Source organism: Agelaius phoeniceus, chromosome 2 (genome assembly GCF_051311805.1).
Source record: "Agelaius phoeniceus isolate bAgePho1 chromosome 2, bAgePho1.hap1, whole genome shotgun sequence".
In the NCBI taxonomy this organism is placed as follows: Eukaryota; Metazoa; Chordata; class Aves; order Passeriformes; family Icteridae; genus Agelaius; species Agelaius phoeniceus.
In genome coordinates this window covers 101789696-101813062 of record NC_135266.1, presented here as the reverse complement: position 1 = coordinate 101813062, position 23367 = coordinate 101789696, and the positions used below count along the sequence as shown (strand labels likewise).

Genomic DNA, 23367 nt, shown 5'->3' with positions numbered 1-23367 from the left:
ATGACAACACTTTCATGGTCTCTGGTAATTCTTCATGATCATGCCAGAGGGCATCCCACTCCATCCCACCCATGTCTACCTTGCTCCACCAACCAGTTTTCATTCAGGCTGAGCATAAGGGATCACATATTTGGGAATGAGCTCAACGAGCTTCTCTAACCACAGGGGAGCCCACACCAGTCTCTTCACAGGTTTCATTAGACACTGAACAACTTAAAAGGCCAATTTAAACCAGAAAGATCACAGCAAATTTGAAGCTTTGGAGACAGTCAGTGCTCTTGCCCATCAGCATGGCACTCTGAATGGAAAGTATGCATCCAGCAGTAAATTGGCTCTGCCTAGGTAGGCTGGGACATGTGACTGTGCTGCTGGGACTGCTTTGAAACTCATAGGAACATCTGTTCTCAGTCTGTGGATTTGAGGGAATGAGTTAATGTGACTTCTACAAGTGTGATGGCTGACTGATAAGGTTTCAGAAAACACTTGCGATAAGATACTACTGAAAAAAAAAAATCCATGTTTTATAACATTCCCAGCTCTATCATAACTTTAATGAGGTTGAGTTCCCAAAAGAAGACAGTAAAATTATTTGGTTTTTACCTTTTCAGTCTCAGCAATCAACCTAACAGCTGGTAAAACTCATTGTTATTTGGAAAAAAAACCCAAACAAACCAACCTTCAGATTTTCATGTAGAGAACATCTATAAAAAACAGCTCAAAGTTTCTGAGAGCAGGTAACAGCCAAGCTGAAACTGTTGAAACTGTTTCTACATATATTAATAGCTCAGAGATGACTGCAGATTAGTAAAACAAAGCCTCCGGTGAAATACAGATTTTTAATACAAGCTAGTACAGACTCCCTTACATACAGTGACCAGTGGGTGCAGGAGAGAAAAGGCCAAAAGCTTTCTTATTACATTGATGCAATTTTAAGTGAAGCATTTCCAAATTCTCCATGTCATTCTCTTCAGCTTCATAGGCAAACTTTCACTGATGCAAATAGAAGCCAATACTGAGGGAGATGGGCGTCCTTTTGAGTCACAACATATAAACATCGTAAGAATAGTTGGGCAGAACATGGGGAAAAATATTTAGCATCTGTGTAGTTCCTTCAGCTGCTAGGGAAACATCCACCAGATGTTCCTAGATGTTACCTCAGCTGCCTCCCAAACCACTATCACATCTGCTCCCTTCCTTGTTAAATACCAGTGGTAACTGAACTAATGTTTCACTTAACTCATCTTTGTAAAATATTCTCAACACCCCTGAGGAACTCCTTTTTAAGGAGTTATGCTACCACAAAAAGCAATGTGAAAATCCCCTGTGATTACATGATTGAATTTCCTGAAATTCTCTAGTTATTTAATCTATAGGGAATACCATAATCTATATAAAAGTATTATTGGAAGTGATGATATCTTTTCATAAACACAAGTATTGAAACAGCAACAGAAATAATTGTTCACAGAAACGACCAGAATTAAAGAGGAAAATGGGAAGGCAGAAACTCCATTGTTATTAAATGCTCTGCCTTATCAGGGACACCAAAATTCTTCCTCAGGACCTTCCTTATATACCTAGAACTGAAACTATTTTCTGTGTTCAGCTACTGAAAATCCTCTCAGCCTATCACCTTTGTGGTATGCAAGATTCGCCTACACTTAGCAGCAGTGGAAGAGTTGCAATTGTATCCAGTAGAGAAGAGGAAGGAACACAAAAAAACCTCCAAACCACCAAAAAACGCCGTGCACAAAAAAGAAAAAAAACTCAAACCACCAACCACAAACACCACATAGATCAAAATATCTTAACACTTTTTATTCTGGAATTCTAAAAATTCAAGTTTACACATAAGCCATACAGAGCATTTGTGTACGATCTAAAATAATCCAAAAGTAATTGGATTCCTAAGACTGTTAGTCCAGTTTACCTGTTATTCTCAATGTTCATCATTTTCAAAATGTGTATAGAAGTAATGATTACTTATTCCAAACTCTCAAAAGTTATTCTCCAAACTTTGTATTTTCAACCCAAAACATTTTTCTAGTTATTTTCCAGGTATGCTGTACTCTACTATGTAATGTAGAGAAAAATACAATAAAGACATCAGAAAAGCAAAAAATGTACAAATCCATGTCACCACTATGCTCTAGCTGATACCCTGCATGACCCCAAACAAATCACTTAGCTGCATTCCCACCAAAAATGGAGAGGGCTCCAGACTCTGAAAAATTACTGTCAGACCAAAAAATGTTTATAGAGCAGCTTGCAATCATCAAACAGAAGGCTCTGCAAATGGAAAGTATTACAACATATGGGATGTTCTAGCCATGCGTTTAAAAAAAACCCATAAGAGCAGAAAAAAGAACCTTCACAATCATGACTAGGCACATGTTCCAAACAGAAGTTAAACTCCTGCTTCTCTGGTATAGCTCTTTAATTTTTCATTACTTATACTTAATTAATACTATATCTATAAACAAGAGAAATAAATCAGAAGCTCATTCATACAAATAAAAGCTGCTGAAATACTTTGCAAACTGCAGACACGACCAGGTTCTTGGAAAGAGGCAGTATCTAGTACCAGATTTCATTCCTATAGCTAAAAGTTAAATTTCCAGGTACCAAGGTCTTTTCTGCAGGTTTCAGTCACCTTTATAAATTAAGTGATTAAAGGAAAATAAAAACAATGTATGTCATGTCAGGATGCAACAATGCACATACTAACCAGTGATTTGACAGATGGAATGAGACGCTCTTGCCTTTTATTTGCACATGAGAAATGAAAATAACTCAACCTTTATTTGCAGATGAGAAATCAGGATACATTTATTTGCAGGAAGAGAGGGGCTCACTATTTGAAAGGAACTCAGAAAGTTTCTTTTTCTTCTCCTTCTTGGTAAAATTTGGATGAAGGAACAACGAAACCAAATGGCACTGTTTTCTAGTGATATACTTGTTCAAGCAAACAAAGAAATAAATTCATGATTACAAAGAGATGCATAAAACCAGTTCCACCTTGTTTCCAAATGCATAGCATAAGCAAAGCAAAAGCCTACTACTTTCTCCACAATTGTTTTTCCTTAATAAAAAAATCAGCTAAACCTTTCATTCAACATGTAAATCTAAACAGATAACAGAAATAAGCATTTTCTCTACATGTGTGAAATTAACGATTAACCTCAATAATTAAAATCATCAGAGTGCCAAACACCCATTGGTTTCTCCAAGCATTCATCCATACTGCACATCTGACAGTGGTTTCAAAGAAAATCTGGATTGAATAATATGATTCAGATGTGAAGAGACTGACAATGAACAGCATTTTAGTCCTGCTCAGTCACAAACCAGCAAGCTTTAGTACTGCATGTCCACATTAGGAAAAATGAAACGGCTTCTTCCGAGAACAACATGCTGGGTCTTTGACCCCTGTGCCTGCATTTTTCCTCTGAAAACCAGGGGAAATTTGTATGGCTGTAAGGAACAAGGGAAATGAGGATAACAATCTAGTGTAACTACTAAAAAAAATCACAACTGTGCTTTTAAAATCTTAGAAAAAAAAAGTTAATTAATTACCCACTTTTGTAACTTTTAATAAAATAATTTTATGATGTTGTTGTTTTAAAAGAAAAATGTTCACAGCAGAATTAAAAACAAAGCCATAAAATACTTTTCTCAAAGATTACTAAGTGGATTGGATGGCCTATGATAATGCAAAAGCCACTCAGGGTAAGCATGTCCTGATGTCAGCATAAAGGATTGGCCTACCCATGGCAAGGAGGCAACCACAGAGCTCTGGGAACAAAACATGAAACACAGTTACTTCTTCCACATTTTATAAGGGTTTTCCTTATATCCCTTCAAACTCCTACAGGAAAGGGTCTTTTGGCAGTTTTCATAACCACTAATTCTTCTATAAAATGAATGAAAGAACAAACACTGTAACTAGCCTCATCATATTTCTCATGTCTTTTAGGCTATGGTGGACAGACAAATTTATCCTGCTTTAAAAGAAACTTCACAAATGCAAGTATATATCACAACACACCATTAGCAGATGGTGATTACAGAACATTTTTGAGGGAGGCTTGGATGTGCTTAATCATATAATTCACAAGAAAAGACAGATGACTATGGATATGTTCCCACAAGGAGGCACAATTTCCAAAATTCAAAGCTGAAAATAGATTTTAGAATAGAATTTGAGCAGATTTTTCAAAACCAGCATGATGTGACCAAAAAAATGACATGACTACAGACTTGTCCTGTCCCTATAATCTTTCTCTGAATAGATGACATACAAGACTAGGTGGCCAATGGTCTGACAATCTGTTTCTCAATGCTCAGTAGAAGCCAGATATAAAGAAGTGATCCCCTTTCTTAGCCAGTCTATCCATGCGATTGATGGTATGATTTTTATTACTTCATTTTTTAATGGCAGTCTTTTTACTGTTAATAGATGTGGTTTATGCAAATCTTATCCACCACAGATACAGATTTATAAATTACTCTAAATTACAGTGTTGTAATGGGACAGTGTTGACATGAAACTCAAGTAGTGTAGGATTTTCCAGAGGCACAATGCCTAGAGCCAAAGTTTAATTTCAGCTCAGAAGCAGATTCCCTTTGCACCTTTAGGTTACTCATCTCCATTTCCTCCTCTCTAAACCTGCCTCCCAGGATAGTGCTAGAAGTTTACTTAATGAATGTGAATCATCTTAGCACTGCCTCTGAAATCCAGATATAATCAATAATGAGCCAAAGCTTTACTTGGGCAAAAGCTGCATTTGAGGAAAAGTGTGCCTTCCATTATGCCTGTCAGAAGTGGTCTCACAAAACACCAAAAGCAAAGCTGTGCTGTTTTTATCTCTGCCAACAAATGCAGCAGTCTGCCTTTATGTGTACTTAGCTCTCCTAGAGCCACACTCTGACCTGGGGCATCACAGCTTCTCTGCCAACCAGCTCAAGCTTGCAATGCAGGACACAGCAGCCAGGTGATAATCTGTGTGCACCTGCCTTCACAGCCCCCAGATGCAGAGCAGAGACATCACTGCTGGTGAGCATGCATCCTCTGCCAGGAGTGGCCTCTCCTCAGAGGAGATGTCTCCCTTTTCCTACACACAGCCAAAGGGCAGGTCAACACTCCTCAAACTTGCCTAGCTGCTTGCATGATCATTCTCTAGTCATTTCCACCCAAGACACTTTAGCACAGATGAGCTCCCTCAACTTTTTTGGTTGTTCTGGGTCTGCTTGTTCTGACCAAAACAAGCCAGGGAACAATTGCAGCTGAGAAGGTGGGTATGAGAGGGCAGAATTTTGTAAGAGATGTGCTAAGTGTTTGTATGTGACCAGCACACCATTAATCAATGCCCAAGGACTTGTTCAAATTATGCAGCTGCCAGATGTGCTCTTCCCTGTGTCATTCACAAGACTCCACAATCATGAGACTCCCTGTGTACCAGATTTGATCACCTGCTCAAGTACTTTTGTATGGCATGATCCCAGTTGGTTTTAGTATCAGTATCATGAAAATAATTTCAGGCACATATTCTTTAAGAGACTGGTTTTTTATGTAATACTAAACAGCTTTACATTATAGAGCAAAAGGAAGGGGGAGCTACTTGAAGTATTCTAACTGCTAAATGTCATTAACTTTCCATCTGGTCAGCTCCTGGCAATTCCAGAGGTATCACAGCAGGCATGTTCATGTCCCACCTCCCTGGTCGTTTCTCATGACAGTCATCATCACCCCCTTAACTTTTTGGCCATAAGGATCACTTCAGCATATACTGCAGGCTAAAGATCCTCACAGAGTATTTTCAGTCCTTAACTACAGAGCTGTGAGACAGCTTGTGGATGAATGTCCAGTGTTAATGACAAGACAAAATGATGGAGAAGCTGTTATTACTCTCAGAGGCAAGCTGTTCCTCTAAGTTCCAAGAACAGTTTCTGCAAGTAAGTGTCATGAGAAGAGATGCCAAAAAAAAAAAAAAAAAATTAAACCTGCATCAGTCATTTAATACACAGAAAAGAATTAAACTGCTGTCAATTGTAAGTTTCTCCAGGTCTGACTGTTTCTGTACCAAGTATATTGCCAGATCCACTAAAGAAAGTGAGGACAAAACCAATGCATGTGTCCAGACACACACACTGCATGGCAGCCACCTCACTCAGACCTCTGGGCAAGACTGATTTTAACTTCACTGATTTACCATCCTGGAAAAGAGATTTCATTCAGATTTGTAACTGATAATAAAAAAAAAACCCAAACATATATTAACACAAGACAAAACATTAGCATCTTACAACGGAATTATCTGAAGCCTACCACTTATTTAATTTCATCAAAACAAGAGAGGTGCTCTGCTCATAAGCAAATGTTGGCTGTTTACTGATATTATGTTACAATCAAGACATTACAGGCCCCTGTAACTGACACCAAACCAGAGACCTAAATGTTCAAAGAATTAATGCTTTCACCTTATTCTAGATGGCTAAATTTAGTTTCAGTTGGCAATTTTGCCAGGTCAAAAAAAGAGCAGATCAACTCAGACATGCAATCTTTCTACTGTACATATAATTCCTTAGCAAACTGGTGCACACTTTCCATCCATTTACATTCACTGGCACCAAAGCACCAACAGGGTATGAACTCCTTTCCCCTTCTGCCCCAAAGCAACACTGTCTCCAAGCCTCATTACCTAAACTGAATATACTTATAGGACAACTACAGCAGTTACACATCTAGAACCAATATATTAGTCAACAACTGATTATATTAAAAATGTGATACTCATTTGAGAATGTCCTTATAAAAAACCCTAAGAAATCCCATGACTTTTTATGAGTCTTTTAAGCTGTAATCAGTTTATAGCATAGAAACTGAGTCAGCTGCTATATAATCAAGGCTCCTCATGAGAAGCACAGCTTTGCAATGACACATTGTGCATTGTTCTCAACCTGCACGAGCCTGAAACACTGCAATCACCACCAAGAGCAGCTCACAGAATCTTCCCACTGAAATCCACAGGAAGGTATTTTCACCTTCCCTTCCCAGTCAGAAGTTGCTTTGTTAGAAAACGGAGTCTGCCTTCCTTTGCCACAGCTACTGCCTTCTGAACAGAATTCCCACCTTTTGATATCACCAGGTAATTAAGTGCCTCTAGTATAACTGTGACACCTCCATGCCTTTATTCTTGTTCCCTCCCCAGTTTGCAGTCAGGCTGTGGGGGCCTTGCCTGAAGCAGTCTTGACACCTCCACAGAAAGAGTCTCACAGCCCTGAAATGCTGTTCTCTTCTTAACCTGCTCAATGAGCTTGGCAGGACAGATCATACTCAGATCCAGCTTTCAGTTCTCCCCTCCTCCATATTCTGGTGTGTGCCCACAAGTTCAGATCAGGAATGCTGGTAGGAAGGGATGTTGCTCATCACTGCAGAAGATCTGCTCTGTAGGAAAATGCAGAAATCCTCCTGTGCAAAGCTTCCTTTTGCATTTGGAACAGACTTTGGTTTAAGGAAAGGCAAATTTTCCTATTCGAATGGGAAACAAGCAGAAAATGCAATGCATATGAGTAAAAACTCATGTGCGTGAGAGCTCCCATTCCTAGTAAATAATTATTACCTGCAGTAACAGGCAGTGCAGATCCCACCCCTCTCCTTTCTTTGTGTGTATGTGTGGTTGGATTTTTTCCCTGCTTTTCCTCCCCCTTCTTTTTCTTCAATTACAGCATCAAAAGAAAACTAAGATCTTTTTGAGACATAAATGAAGCATTCCTGCTCTGGAATGGCATCAGCATCTGGACACCTGGCAAAACATAGTTTAATTCCTACTGTATCTATTTCCCAACCCCCCCTGACAGCAAGCATGAAGAGTCTTGCTTTTCTTCTTATTTACCAACAAGAATTAAAGCTGAGAATGTTCAGAAGTCCATTTCACTAGGTTTTGTTCTGGTTACGTTACAACAGATTGCTTTGATCTGGGGGGAGGAAGGAGGAGAGGAGCAGAGCACATCTTAAGTTCACAAAGCTACAAGCCAAGATGCACAAAACTGAAGCATTCCAAAGTTAAAAATAATCGTCTTTAAACTGCAAGAGCAGAGCTGTAATTTTGAGCAGTACAGCATGACATCACAGTTTATGTGGGGCCAGCTCCATAAATCAAACTGTGCCTAATTACAGATCATACTGCAAATCTACATTATTTGGATGAATAATTAAAACAGGACAGTCCATAACACAAGCCAGATATGTTTACTAAACTATGTTTTTTTCAAACTTTTATGTTCACTACTGCTCACAAAGCTTTCACATTTAGAAAATTATAGACCCCTAAGCTTTTATTTTAGGCTGACTCCACTTTCAAGGAATTCTTCAATTAACTTTATGTTGCTTTAAGCTCCTCATCCAATGAGAAAACAATCTGTGGTTTCTTACTTCTCCCAGTGCTAATGGCTGCCCTCCATGTTTGATTTGCAGACTTACTGTCTTTTTAGAGCCAGGATCTGTTTGTCTAAAATCAGCCTAGTTGTCATAGTATTTTGACAAGTCCTCTATGAAAGGAGAACAAACCTTTGTGGTGGGTTAACTGCTAAGAATAATGAAGGTTGTTCTCACAATCTCAACAGATGAGTGCCAAAATTAAGGAACATTGAGCAATACACCCTTAGCTGAAAGCCCTGACTACCTCAGTTGCCCTTCTTTCCCACCTACTCCAAATTTTCCAATTTCTGCTTCTTTGAGTTGTTTTTCTAAAATGTGTGCTTTTTCTCAAATCTAAAAGCTATGACATACTCACACATTTGTAGCATAAAAAAGCCCCCAGTGCTATCAAACATTACTATCTGTAGATGGTCAGGACGCCTCTGGAATTGTTGGAAATGCTGTGGAGACTTGGACTATCAGTTACTGGGTAGATAATGTCAAATCAAGAGCCAAAGAGTTTAATGAAAAGCATGAGCTGAACAAAAGGGATAGGATTCATTCCTACACTGCACATTTTTCATCCTAGTGCTTGAGAAATTTGTGTGCAACTTTTAAATCTCAAAAATAAAAAAACGGGAGAGTTGGCAGCTCTCCTTCCCTTTCCCTCCTGGTATTTGGCTTGGTAAATGGACCAACATACAGATGATTAAAGGAACTCTAAAGACAATGACTAAGAAGCAAAATGTTTGACAGTCTCAACAAAAAAGGACTATACAAAAATAAGAGTTATGTCTCTTAGTGCAGTATTATGTTGTGCTAGTAATTTTTTTCTGTAGAATGTTAACCAAGCACAGATATGGAGAAAGTATCATTCACTTCTTAATACATAGATTTTTAGATAAAAAAATCCATGGGGTTTTAAAGAAATCAAAACACATTAAACATTAAATACACAGCACAGCAATATTTATAAAGACATGACAAATGAGTCTCCCTCAACCACAGCCACCATGATCAGCATATCCTTAAATAGGAATGTACCTTTCAGACCTCCATTTCAATTCTTTGTTACAATAAATAGGCATCAAACTTGCAATTTCCATTTTTTAAAATTTAAGACTGTCTTTGTGGCCAGAAATATTATGACTGACCTCTGTTAACTGCAAGCATTCAGAGCCATAGCCATTCCAATTCCCTTACATCCTCAGTGTGCAGCAAAAGTTTTCTCAGAAAAAAAAACACACCAAAAAAACCCCCAAAACAACCAAAAAAACTCAACCCTGTAACTACTTGGACATACTTCTGAAAGCAACAGTGAAAATTAAGAAAGCAGCCTTCCCAAAGAAGTATCTATTTTTGAAATGTGTGTTTTTAAAACACAATGCTTATGGAATGAACTACTTCAGTTCTCTTGTGTAAACTTGTACAGATTGTTTGCTATTGATCTTTTGAGTCATATTTTGGCAGCAAACTGGTATCCTTGTAGAAAATATAAGTACTGCAGAACAAGTGATGTAATCTACATCTACACTTAATTATTTTTTTTTTTTTTTTAGTTAGATTTATATTTTAAAATAATCTGAACTGCATCCTTCATTTCTTCCCCAGATGAGGAGCTTTATGATAGTGAAGATCTTCAGAGGAGACAGTTTGTCTGTAAGAATGTGTCTCCTTTAATTTACAGGACTGAACTCAGATCAAAGAAAGTAGTGTTTCTATCTGTACTCAAACCTAGGTCTATTAACTGTTTTCTTAACTGAATGACATAAAGTGACTCTATGAAACCAGTGCAAAACCTAATCTCAAGGAATTGAAATCCAGGCTTTTTTCACAGTGTATTGTTCTTTCCTTCCTGCCCCCAAGCTGCTATCCATTCAGAAAACAACACATAGAAGAGAAAAAAGAAAACTGCACTGTAGCAAGGCTATCCACATGGCCCAGGCTTGTGCTGTGTGTGCAGTATATATACATGCACTGCATGCTGATGTGGCCCAGAGCAGGGGCACAATGTCCAGGTTTCTGGTCCTTTGTGGAGTACATAATACTGCACGGCAGTTGGACACAAGTAGGCTGAGAGAGCATATGGAGGTGGGTAGCTGACAGAGTGAAACCAATGCAATACTCCAGACAGGTAATTAAAGCTGTGCTCAGCCTCAAACTCTCAAATATGGTAATTCTTTAACCAAGAAAAGAGATTGCCAGGAAAGGACAACAGCAAGTGAGAGAAAGTACATAAGCAAGAGCATGTGCAGGACATGGAGCACGAGTGCTTTCCCCGTTCTTCCTCTCAGGTTTCTCCCACTGAGAACCACTACCTGATGGCCTCAATCCCTTCTAATTCTGGTTAATCTAAAAACAAGAACACAGTCAAGGCCAGTATATAGAGAACAAGTATAGCAATCCTACCTTTTAAATCCTAGATCAGTGTTTTCTTCCCTCTCTGAAGCAGTGATTGATGACAGCTTTCTCACACCTTTTCCTCACTCTCTTGCCATCAAGTGCCACTACTTCTCTACCCTACTGTCCTTGTCACACTGCTTCCCACCTCTTCCTCAGTGCCACCTGAGATCCAGTCTCATGTGGAGCCATAAAGATAAGGACAAACACCATACACCCAACTCTGGGCAACTACAAGCTTTGTCTCTAGAAGCACAGCATCTCAAACTTCTCCTTCCAGAGCATCTCTAATGGCCCTTCAGATAGAATGGCAAGGAAGGAGCATATTTAAGACTTGAGAAAAATTAAAATTAACATAGCTTGCAGTGACTTTATTAGAGGCTGGAGCCCATGTAAAATCTGTTTGAATAATGATCAAGAGATTTTTGCCTTACATTACACAAAGAATCAGACTGGATGACCCCAGAGGGTCCTTCTGACTAAGTTGTGACAATACATATGCTAGAGAATTTTAGAGATCGTGGTTATTTCCCAGTATGAATTACACTATTTCTTGTTTTAGTTTTGATCTTCTAAAACTAGACAAACCCCAAAGGAATATTATGCACACAGCAGCCCAGAGCCTACCTTTAGATACTGTCCAAATGACATATTTTTTGACCAAGGAGATAGCAATACCTCTGCTTTCATTAATTCTCTATTAAGAATAACAGGATTCAAATTGTTGATTTCCAGCATTACCTCATGCTGGGCCTCCCACTGATTAATTAAAACTGAATTTGTAGAGGAAAAAGAACAAAAAAGCAGAACTGCAGTAGTTTGAACCAAGAGTGTCCCTGATAAAAGAAACGGTCTGCTGTTCTCAACTCCTTTCCATAGGTTGATTGTGAATTGTAACCAGACAAGATCTCCTTTTTCAAGCTTCCAGAAACTGGCAAACATGTCTACTGCACAGGAAGTCATATTTATAGTTGCATTACTTTCCACAATAAAGCAATTCTCCTATAATCAGAAGGCTTGCTAAATGAAAGATCTTTTTCCTTGAGATTGCAGCCTCTTAACAGAAAGCTTCCAACTCTACAGTTAGTAATGGCTGAGGAGGAAAAACACAGTTCAGTACAGCCCCCAAATCATTACACAGCAAAGACATACCAGGATTTTTTATTTCAAAAAAGAAGAAACAACGCTGAAATCCTGGTATTGCAACGTGTGTTAATTACCCTGTTGAGTTACCATTTAATTTTCAGTGTGTGTTTAGCTGACTGCTTTTTACTATCTAGCTTTAAATTCTTCTTGGATATAGACAGACAAAAAGCTTCTACTCTATAAGCCTTATTATATACTTTGGCAGGGCCTTTGAGCATGCGGGTCTTCCACAAGAAATCTGAAGCAGTACATTGCTTCATTTAAGGGAAATATTTCTCAAACTCCTCCAAATTACTACAGAGGACAGTTAATAACTTGCTTGTACATTTTTACTATCATCCTGCATATAAAAAATTATTAAGAAAAACCCAAACACCTACTTGAAATTTTTAAATTCTCTTCCAGCAACTGTATCAGAGTATTTAAAAGGGCACAGTACTAGCTTTGGCCAAGAATTCCCCCTCCTCCCTTAAATACAGAGAAAAAGAATACAATTTTTTAAAGGAAGATAGAGAGCTTAATACTTTACCCAAGCAGAAATTCTTCAAAACCAAGAAATCAATGCAAAACTCATTCTTACCTAAAATTAGAAGAAAAGAGAGAGGAAAAGGTAAGAAAGATTAAGAATCATCCCTTGGAGCATTAAATCTTCAAAATAGAAGGAATTCCAGAACAAATCTAAAGTAAACAAGTTACACCAGAACAGGAAATTGCAATTTCTTTGAAACAGTAATTAACCTTATGAGGGAAACCACTACTAATATAAACAAATAAGCAATAAAGGAAACCATTTTAGCAGAGGGAAACCTGTCTTGAAGCAGCGTGACAATGGAATATAAAAACTCTTTGCCTGAAATGATGGGTCTCTAAAGAAAATTGCAGCAATTCTGTATTAAGGATTATGCAGACACAAGCTTCAAATAGGTAATTTTCAAGGTTTCAAAAAGGGGGCTGGACAACAGAAATTCAGAAACTTTTAAATACAGGACTCAAATTTAAACTGAATGTAATCTCATACTGTTGTCATGCATAAACAGGAGGATTTTGAAGGATATCTATCAGGCTAAATTGCTTTTATAATCATAGTTTTCCATGCCTAATCCTTGTTATTTCTACATAACTACAGCTAAAGTAAGCACAAGCATCATGGTGATTATTTCATTATATGAAATGGTAATCAGAAATAAGAAAAGACGGAAAATCAGAAACTTGAACTTTCATCAGAAACTGATGTTTTCAAAAATTTGCTTAAGGAACATGCATACAGAATTGAAAACAGATCTAACATTCAGAATGTAAAATCATTACTTTTAGATAAAAACTAATTCTCAAATCTGAAGTATTTTTTTACTTTCATTGCTTGCATTTCTTAAATAGCTGCAAGTGAGCAGTAGTCCTCTTGTATTTATGCCAGTGGAAGAAAAGAAGTTCATAGTGGTGCAAGAAAGTTATAAATAAAATAAATACCAAAAACAGAAACATTTTTTATTTCAGATTTTGAGTCAACTATCTGCAAGAAACAGCATTTCAGACTCTCCTTATTTGTTCTTGTTTATTACACTGGCGCCCTTTGTGGCTTCTTGTATTTTAGCAACTGGAACATACACAGTAAAGCTAGCAACACAGCAGAAGTTTAGCAAAGGCAGACAATTTGATTTTAAAAAACCACCACAGAAAAGAGAAAGAAGCTCTACAAACAGTGGAACCAATGTGGTTTGGCTTCCCATGAATTTGTGTCTTATGGGGATTTGAATCAATGTAAGTAGGTTCACAAGCTCACACCAAGCTCTTTCTTTCCTACCTAGGAAGCCACTGGAATGAAATTTGCTAAAACTTATTATAATCAAAATCTGTTTCTCAGCTGGTCCATCCCCAATACTGGGAATGACTGTCTGAAAAACAGATAAAAGTCCTTCTTCCCTAGAGCAACAGGTCAGTGACAGAAGTATCAGATCCAATACTTTTAAACAGGTTCATTCCACTTTTACTAAGTGGTATTCAACTAAGGAAATAAACTCTCTTCATATCTGAACCAGCTTCTAAAATTCTATAGCAGTGTTAAGTTTGGTGACTTATCTTTTTCATGCATTTAGGAGAGAAGAAAAAAACCTTTATATGATATTAAAACAAATCCCCAGTCAGCACTACAACCAAGGGAGGTTTAATAAATTCAGAAATGGAAAATATTTGATATAGAGATCTAAAAGACAAATACACCACCTATGCCTCATTACCCACACAAAGCGAGTTTTTTCCTACCTCTCCTAAAGAGATTTGGGAAATGGAAATTTCCAATGCTAGAGAAGTGGCAGAAAATAACATGTACAAATTAAAAATGTCACAGGGTTGCACTCAGGAAGCTTAAGAGGTTATCTCTGGAAACAGCTTCTCAAATGGAAAAATGGTGGCAGCAGCAATCATGGGAGATGAGGGAAAATCAGGGCTATCTAAAAACAAGACAAACTCACCAAAGCCCAAGAGGAAATCTGGAACAGGAATGAAGGAAGATCTCTGACGGTAACATTTTGCACTTTTCTCATGTTGTTAAACCAAAGAGCAAGAGGGCACTGAGACACCCTCTGAATCCCCCTGCCATTATCTACCTGCAGGAGCACAGACTAAGGGCTCCCACAGTGAGCCAGGAGTCAGGCAGCAACAGCCCTGAAAGGGTTTCTTCAATTCCACTTGTACTACACAAGGGTGGTGTTTTTGTTTTGTTTATTTGGGATTTCTTTTTCCCCCGAGTTTTTATTTTGTTGTGCGTTTGTTTGTGGTTTTTGAATTTATTTTATTTTTTAACCCTGAGATTCCCCATATCCTTCGGGATCTTGTAATATGAGACTGTTGAACTGGTGAATGGATACCAGGAACATCCAAAACCTGAAAGCAGATTGGAAAATGCATTTCTATGCACTCTCCCTGGAGGATAAGATGCCAACACCCAAGTGAAATAGTTTGCTGCAGACTTCCTGTGGTGCTGGTACAACTAATGGACTAGCAAAGGCCACAGGAAGAAAAGCATACACAGCAAAAATAAAATACTAAATCTTCATTGTTTTGGACTTTTTCTGAATATGTAAGACTCTGATATTGTCCTTTTGCGTCACCCTATGCATGGTGATCTTTGGGCACACAGAAGATAATAACTACTGAAATACCTGGATGAACCTAGCAAGACTTTGAGGAAGGTACCTAAATGCACACAGAAACACGTGGTGGGTGACCTTGGTGTTATCAGACAAGGTCTCTGAAGCTTGATAACACATCACAAATGCCAAACAAAGAAGAGCACAGTACTCCTTTAAGTAAACCTGGATTTAAGTAGCCAAATAAATAAGACTGAGCTACAGTTATAGCCATTTAACCCACTTAGTTATTTTGGCTTGGTACATTTGTTATCTGGCTACCTGAGCCGGGACACTGCTGCCAACATCTGTTTCCTGCCTCTCAGGTCCTTCCTCAATCAGAGGTTTCTCTGGATTTGTGGGCTTGCCTGAGCCAAGGAGCCAGACAGAGCTTGCTCTCTCTTTCTCTACAGGGCTGTTTGCAACCACAACCTGATGAACTGGAGGGTGGTGATGTCCTGCCTCATAAACCTGCACAAGTGAAAGTACAAGTTTTACAGAGCAGTTACTTTTTACACTTCTATTTCATTCGGTGCTTTCAATTTTGGAAACAAACAAACAAACAAACAAACATTTTAAAGCCTTGTTTGATTCATTTTCTAGTCGCAAGCGAGAAAAAAGAGGGGTTTGGACATAAAGCAAAAAATCTGCTCTACAGCCAAGGCACTGGCTATTTCACCAGAAGAAAACAAAAGCCAGAAATACCATTTCACTGCTCAAACTGAAAGACAGATTCTAGAAACACAGCTTACATAAAGGCACGTGTCAAACAATATGCTTATTTTTTGCCTAAACACTGACTCACTGAATAAAATCTATGTTACTCTTTAATGTAAACAGTTCCTTTAAAAGCAGGAAAATTAAATACAGACAACATTAAGCTGAACATGAACTTTTGCCATCCCCATTTAGGCACCTAGGTAATTATAATCATTAACTCCACTAGCATATGCTGCAATGTAGGTAAAAAGCATTCACATTGCATTAGAGAACTTTTAGATATTTTAATGATATGTTTACAATAAGAATTTATTTGTCTGGTGCATCTTTCGAGATTAACAGATCATAGGATGTTTGTTTTCCTTTAAGATATGTTTGCAAAATGTAATCAAAGTGCACATAAAGTTTTATCTCAGGCATCAGTATAGCCTTTACTAGAAGTAGTTGAGCCTTTTAGAACTAAGTTGGGTGGGTTTTGGGTTTTTTCTGGCTAATTATTCAATTTGACCACTCTTTTCTCTTAAGGCAATATTATTTCCAAGAAATGTCACTTTTCCACTTATCAAGGTTGTTTACATTCTACACAAATGTTATGCTCTCGAGCTTTAGCTTTCATTTTTGAAAATTTCAGAAAGTAAAGGGGATGAAGCTGTGCTTGTAAAAACATTCTTTAGTAACAGAATGAGTCTCAAGGCATTTTAGGTTTCCCACAAGACATTTTTCTGTCTATCATTTTAGAAGTTTTTCCCACACATTGTGTTCCCAATATAGGCTTTGGCAGGTTGTGAGATACAAGCTGGCTGGAAAATGATAGCCTGCTTTCAGCATATTCTTGTGCAGTAAAACATTAAGCACTTTTTGCACAAGATAATTCAGACAACAGCTCACACAGGGAAAAGGTGACAGTTTCAGCTGAGGAAAGCTAAAGCCCTGAAGGATGCCAAAGACTTTGTGACAGTTCTACAGAGAAAACAAAGGAACCTTGAAAAAATAATCAGCATTACTTGAAAATTCTACATTGACTTAGTTCTGGTCTTTTAAAAGAGACTTGAGAGCATGTGACAGTTAATGGACACACATACACAAATAGGAAAACAAATATTGTCTGCATGTACATTGAGTCTTCAAAAAGTATCAGAGAACATGCCCTTGTTTTCATGTCAGTAAAATGAATTTTCCAAATGCTTCATTAAGGAATCAATAGGTGAACCAAATTTGATAGGAACTCTTGCTCCTGCAGCCCAAGGAAGTACCGAAGGCCAGAGTCAGCAGCACAAAGTGCTGTTTGTATTTTGTAAGCTTTTCTCTGTACAAATACACAAGAAGAAACAGGAGAGGGACAGCAACTGACTCACAGTCCTATTGCAAAGCTCACTAATGTCAAAACACTATCACTGTTAAACCCATGAACGTGAAAAAAAAATCAGTTGATAAAAATCAGAATTCATGTAAGGACAGAGAAAGTTTCTAAAGCTGTCTGGATCACAGATATCTAATGGCACTTTTCATTTAGCCTTATGGTCAGCTATCTGCAAAAAGTGTATTGAATGTTTCATAAACAGTTTAAAACAAAAGTGCTTCTAATCAGATCTGGCAGGAAAGGGAGAAATGCATACATAGAATGAGGTAAGTGTGATCTTGCCCAGCTGAAGAACAGGGAATGGCAGAGCTTCAGGCCATGACTCACAAAGACACTAAACAGTAGAGAGCTACAGATAATTCTCAGGTAAACTTTGCACGAGCCACTACGTCATCCTCCTGTACCCTTCCTGCATTAATCATGTCATTAGTAACCTGACGCAGCCCAAGAAGAATGTCTGATTTACAGGGAGCCGAGCAATGCTAACAGAACAAACCCTTTGGCAGGTCAAAAAAAGGAAAGACCAACCTAAATTTCATTTTAGTTTGAACCACACCCTAAAAGAACATGGAAACTAGGAAAAAGGAAAAACAAAAAAAGGTATCTTCCCACCATGAGATTACATACTTCATTAAAAGCTCCTGATGAACCAGTTAAGAGTACAAATACGAAGGATTTGCAAGAGTGGACGGATAAAATCCAGCCCAAACACGTACCTAAACAAAGCAAACGGGGCGGGGGGAAACCCCCAAGCTTTCTTTTGAAGTTTTTACCACAGTTACGTAATTTCCATGTTAGTCTAGATGTTTTTAAACATCTTTTATAGTGTACAGTTGGGAACCAATTTTACAATGAGTACAAAGTGTACTGTTAGGCAAGATTCATGTCTCAGCTAGGTATCTTGGTTACTCCAAAAAATACAAAAAGGATAAGGGGAATCACTGGGGCAAGTGAAGTGAAAAATGGAAACTTCAGAATTTATTTTAAAAGTTATTGCTCAGTCTGAACCGATAGCAGTCACTTTGATAAATGTGGCTATAATCTACATTATTGTATACGGCTATTTCACCTTAAATATCCTGTAAAAGTAATGGTCACTTGAAGGAAGGGCAGATCACTGCCATTCATTCTGAAGCAAATGAAAAACCCTGTAGATTACCCTGTAGATTAAAAGCAGAATGGAATAACCCTTAGTTTCTTAAAACAAGCAAAATTATCACCCAAAACAAGGTGTGTAGGTAGTCGCAGCTGCTGTGTTAAAACTCAAGTCCCACAAAAACTATTTCATATTAGCAATTCCCAGAAGAGCACCACAGGAAATGTGTGCTTAACTCTAAGTGTATGGCAAACCCACTTCTTATATTGGTATTTTGTTCAGTTTCTCATGGCTTCATCTGTTTCTTAGTCTTCCTAAGCAGACTGTCTATTTTCTTGATACTTCCTTCCCACTGAACACTCCTTTTTCCCTCACTTTCTTCTCATTTTATCTTAGCAACAATTCTATGAACTGCCAAATGAATTTCTTACCTTCATGACTTTGAACCACAGGGTTGCAGGTCTACTTTCCATCTTAAAGCAAAGCTCTAGAAATTGAAATCTCCTTTGTCTTTGACCCTCTACAAGAGCTGAGCTGAAACAGCTGAAATGTGTCACCACAGTTAGAACCAGCTAACCATTTTGTTCCTACTCATTATTAATGGCATCCTTTTTACAATATTAAAAGTAGGGCACAAAATATGACCAACTGTACAGCTAAAATGGTAGCACAATAATCACATTATTAGTGGAATGCAAAATAACAAAGAAAATGCACTTATCTTCTCAAACCAGTTTGGAAAGCTTCTCCTTCATGCCAAGACAGTAGCCCTATATCTCTTAATGAAAATTTTAAAAGAGATGTTTTGAAGGTTTTCTAAACTCATGTAAATGGCATGTCCCTTTCCTGGCTTCTTGCTTTAAAGCCAACAGTAACTTGGGAGAAGCAAAAAATTCCTTTGTCCCTGGTAGTTGTTCAATGTCATGTGCTGGAAAACACAGATAACCCCAAATCTTAAATAGGCAGTAATCTGCCTTACAAATATTCCCTTTGTCATCAGTCTCTCTGAAGGCCAGGTAAAGACTATGTGGACACAGTGAAACAACTCTCAGAAGAGTATCTACGTGGATAAACAGGGTTTGCCAGAAAACAGTAGGTGTTTGTGCTTCATTCAGCAAAAGTGCTAAGGACAGTTTCACAACTTAGGTTTATTTTGGGAGGAGTGGGAATATCTGGCTTGTCTTTTTTAAATTTAAGACCTGAAATCAAAGAAAAGATTTAGAGATACAATGCCAGCAGCTTAATGAATATTCTGTAGTGTATATAAGCACCCTGGGGAAAACCTGCACTCAGATAAACAACAGATTCCATCTTCCCCTGCCCTGAGGAATATAAACCAGGCTCAAAGTTTACACCTAATTCAATAGTGGCTTTCAAAACAAACATATTTCAGACATATCTAGCAAGTACTCTTCTTCCCGCTCTGCATCCAAAACTTTCCCTTGGAAACAAAAGGCCTCTTCCTTGACAAAGATTTCACGGGTATCTTCCAAATCTGCCAACAGCAGATTGCATTACATAGTACACCTAAAAATTTTAAACTGACCTTTGTCCCCTCTGAGAAAGCTGTCTGTTCTAAATGGCCCACACACACTCAACAGAGAGCCAAAGCCCACAGAGACTCTTTCAGGCACGTTAGGTATCTGTCCCATGGGGAGAGCCTGTGTGTGCCTCCAGGCACACACAGAAGGGTGAGAAGAGCTTTCTGCAGTATTGAATATCCCACAGCACACATCTGGGTCCTCAGAGGTTTCTCCTATACCTTGCTCTGTGGCACTGCTTCCTTTGCCAGCACGAGCTGCAGAATGGCAAGGAGGAGGAGGACTCGCTGCCCACTGAGGCTGCACACCCAGTGAAGGGAGAAGGAAGCTGCACTTTGCCAAAGGGAACATGCAGTGGAGCTTGCATGGCCATTGTATACCCCTTGCAAACACACCGAGTTTTCTGGTGGTGGGAACCGAATTTTATGCCTTCTGCCAACTTAAAAATCTATCCTTAGTGAAGAAAAACAAAACCAAAGAAACAAAGCAGACAATGGCTACAGAGACTGCAGAGGAATGTAATGACTGGAACAAAAGGCAGCAGCAGTAGTGTGACAAGGGTTTATTAATGGGTCAAAAAACAAGCTCAAATGACTCAGACACAGAATTAAATCCCAGCAGGATTTCCTTAAATCTCCTTCAGAGACTGCAGGCCTTCATGCAGTTTGTATTCAAGCTTTCTTGGGATTGGTAAAAAGAAGGGTCTATCTGGTCTTTCACCTCTTGATCAGAGGGATACCTTACCAAAACAGGGCAGCATCCCTACCCCCCTTTAGCAGAGCAGAAACAGGCTCAGAAGAGCCAAATGGTACCTTCTGAAAGCAGAGTCAAAGCAGAGCACACACGACCCCTAACAAACTGTCACAGGTGCAATGCAAATGGTTTCCTTGGAGAGATTGAAGAATTCTGTAAGAAAATGGTCAAGAGGGTTTGTGCAACTACTATTTAAAAAGTACATGAATAGGCTGTAAGGGTGGAGAGAGGTGACAACAGTGCAGTGATTTAGGTACTGTATCCCATTTGTTCAAGGAAGGCATGTCTAACCACCCTAAACTACAGCCTTGCTCTTTGGAAACACTACCTACCCTTGCCACTATTGGGACTTTCATGCACCCTATGAATACTTTAATATTTCCTTTTTGTTATTAATTCATATGCAGGGGTCATTCCAAGTCACACTAGAGGGAGCAGGGTGTTGTGATTTTGAGCATTTCACAGGTAACTACTCACAAAATTGACACCTTTAACTCATCTATGCCAGGCCTTATTTCAATTATCCAGCTTTAAAAGCTCAGTAGCACAAAGGTTAAAACATTAATTTAACAAAAAACTCAATTGCTTGGATTTTTAAAAAAACCCACCAAATCAATTCAGAAATCCTACCCTTTTCACCAACAAATCTGCAGATTTTTAAACAGAGCTTTCTAAGCAGTTAAGAAAGTATATTCCTTGATGTTCTGTATATACCATGGAAGAACCTTTGATGAGGACAACCACAACAGCCTGGTTTTAGTTTCTTTCAGAATACCAAGACAAATTCTTCTATACATTTGATGAAGAGGCAAATGCTTCAGATGCATGTTTAAAGATGCAGGAGAAAGATCAGAATACACTGAGATCAAAAAGAGACAGTCACAGAATTGACTGGAATTATGGACTGAACAGAAACAAAATCCACATTTACTGGTCAAAACCAACCCAATACACTTTAAAGAAAAATACAAAACAAACAAACACAAAAACCTTTAAATAACATATTTTTTACATCACTGTTACAAGAAAGCATGTTATTTAAGTTCCATGTGGTAGATCTCCTTGAAAAGTCAAGGAGATACACTGATGGACTAACATAATCTCATATTTTGCATTGCTAGATAATTTTGTAAGGTGAATATTTACACTGCATCTCACAATATTTTTTTTCTTTTAACAAACAATTAGTAAAATGTGATTCTGGTTTTATCTCCCTCCTGTGTCTGGATCTGTAACTGTTTGGTAATTACAAAAACTTTCTCCCTTTTGACTTTGAGAATGAATTCCCTGCTTCACTATCAAAAATTCAGAATTTAAACAAGAAAGCAAAATTTTGTGCCTCTAGCATTTAAAAGCAAAATTAAATAAAAGATAAGTGACAATGCAGGGCATCTGAAATATTAAAAACTTAAACATGTTTCTTTTGGTAAAAGCTGTAATTGCAGCCTTTCTGGTAATTGTTATCTTATTAAAATAGCCAATAGAAAAGTAATCAAATGGCACATTACCTGAAAAAGTTTGAGGCAGACAGTCATGGGAATACTTGAGATTACCTGACATTGACATGGAGACAATTCATCACATCCAGAAAGCAGTGGGAAATCAACATAGCACAGTAGAACTTTAGAAATCTAAGTGTTCAAGAAAGAGTTACCCAGAGCACATGAGCTAACCCAGACTAACTGGTGCCTTCTCCCTCTACTCTGTCATTACCCACCAGTAATAGATGGTTTAATACTAGAAATGTATTATGTGGTTTTTCACTCTTGGCAATAACTTCCAGGAACAGCAGACAAATCTAAAATATAATTCAGTTTGAAACAACTGTGTGTGTACATCAAATGAGTTGATACCAGCAAACAACAAAAAATATGTCTTCCTGTATCTAAATGATCCCATTTTCCTTCCCTTTCTTTTCTGTTACATCCTTGGATCATTTTCTAAAAACACAGATCATACTTGTTTCATTCCTCAGTATGCAGCAGGGCTAAGTTTGGTTGCACTCAGGTCTTCCATCCACTAGCCTGCCTTTATCTCCTCATGCACCTCACCTGAGGTCCCAGGTCACACCTCTATAAAAAATCCCAACCTCTGCTATTATAACATTCAGCATCCCCATGGTCCCTGGCCATGAGCTGCACTTTTCAAAGGGCCCTTCAAGGTCAGTGACCCAGCTTCATAAACAGGCGAATTTCCAAAGAGGAAATTACTACATGAGTTCCAGCAGCTTGAATTTGTTCACTCCCTACCAACATAAATTAGTATTTCTTTAAACTATAGAAGAATATAGGAAAAAGTACAGAAGAAACAAGTTTTTAAATGAAATAAGAGCAGAGGCTAAATAGCAGTGCTTTATTTTAATATTCCTACAGGCATCTGCTAGACTTCATTTCAGTTAATCATATTATTCATGTGCAACATTTTAAATGTAAGAATCTTTACAGGACCAAGTCTAACTCTTAATAAATTATTTTATAAAAAATTATCAAGCTAATGCTGAAATAAGAACTTCTGCAATCTAAAGAAAAAACCTCTCAAACAGTATTTACTTATGCTCGTTAAAATAATCATTTATGTTTGATTTTCACTGCAGATTCATACTGTAAGAGGCACAGTTCTGGAGACAACTAAGAGGGAAATTTAGGGAAAATATCCCTAACTATCAGCGGAAGAGCTCTGAACTGGTAGGAATTATTTTTTGTTTGCATGCTTTTACGTGGGTACTTCTGAAAAATATAAATAAAATACAAGCTTTCTCATGTCTGAATTTTCAATACAATGAAAATGATAAGAACCTGTATATACAG

At 38.0% G+C, this 23367-nt stretch overlaps 2 protein-coding genes across 2 annotated transcripts in view; one reads left to right on the top strand and one right to left on the bottom strand.

Annotated features, from left to right (window-relative positions):
- The window catches only part of CMSS1 (cms1 ribosomal small subunit homolog), a 226547-nt gene that overhangs the window by 97123 nt on the left and 106057 nt on the right, over nt 1-23367 (bottom strand). The gene's annotated exons all lie outside the window — the stretch shown is intronic.
- The window catches only part of FILIP1L (filamin A interacting protein 1 like), a 191591-nt gene that overhangs the window by 63991 nt on the left and 104233 nt on the right, over nt 1-23367 (top strand). Inside the window, exon 4 of the mRNA XM_077174436.1 lies at nt 23154-23244. The gene's annotated coding sequence lies outside the window, so the exon portion shown is untranslated. The remainder of the gene's footprint in view (nt 1-23153; nt 23245-23367) is intronic.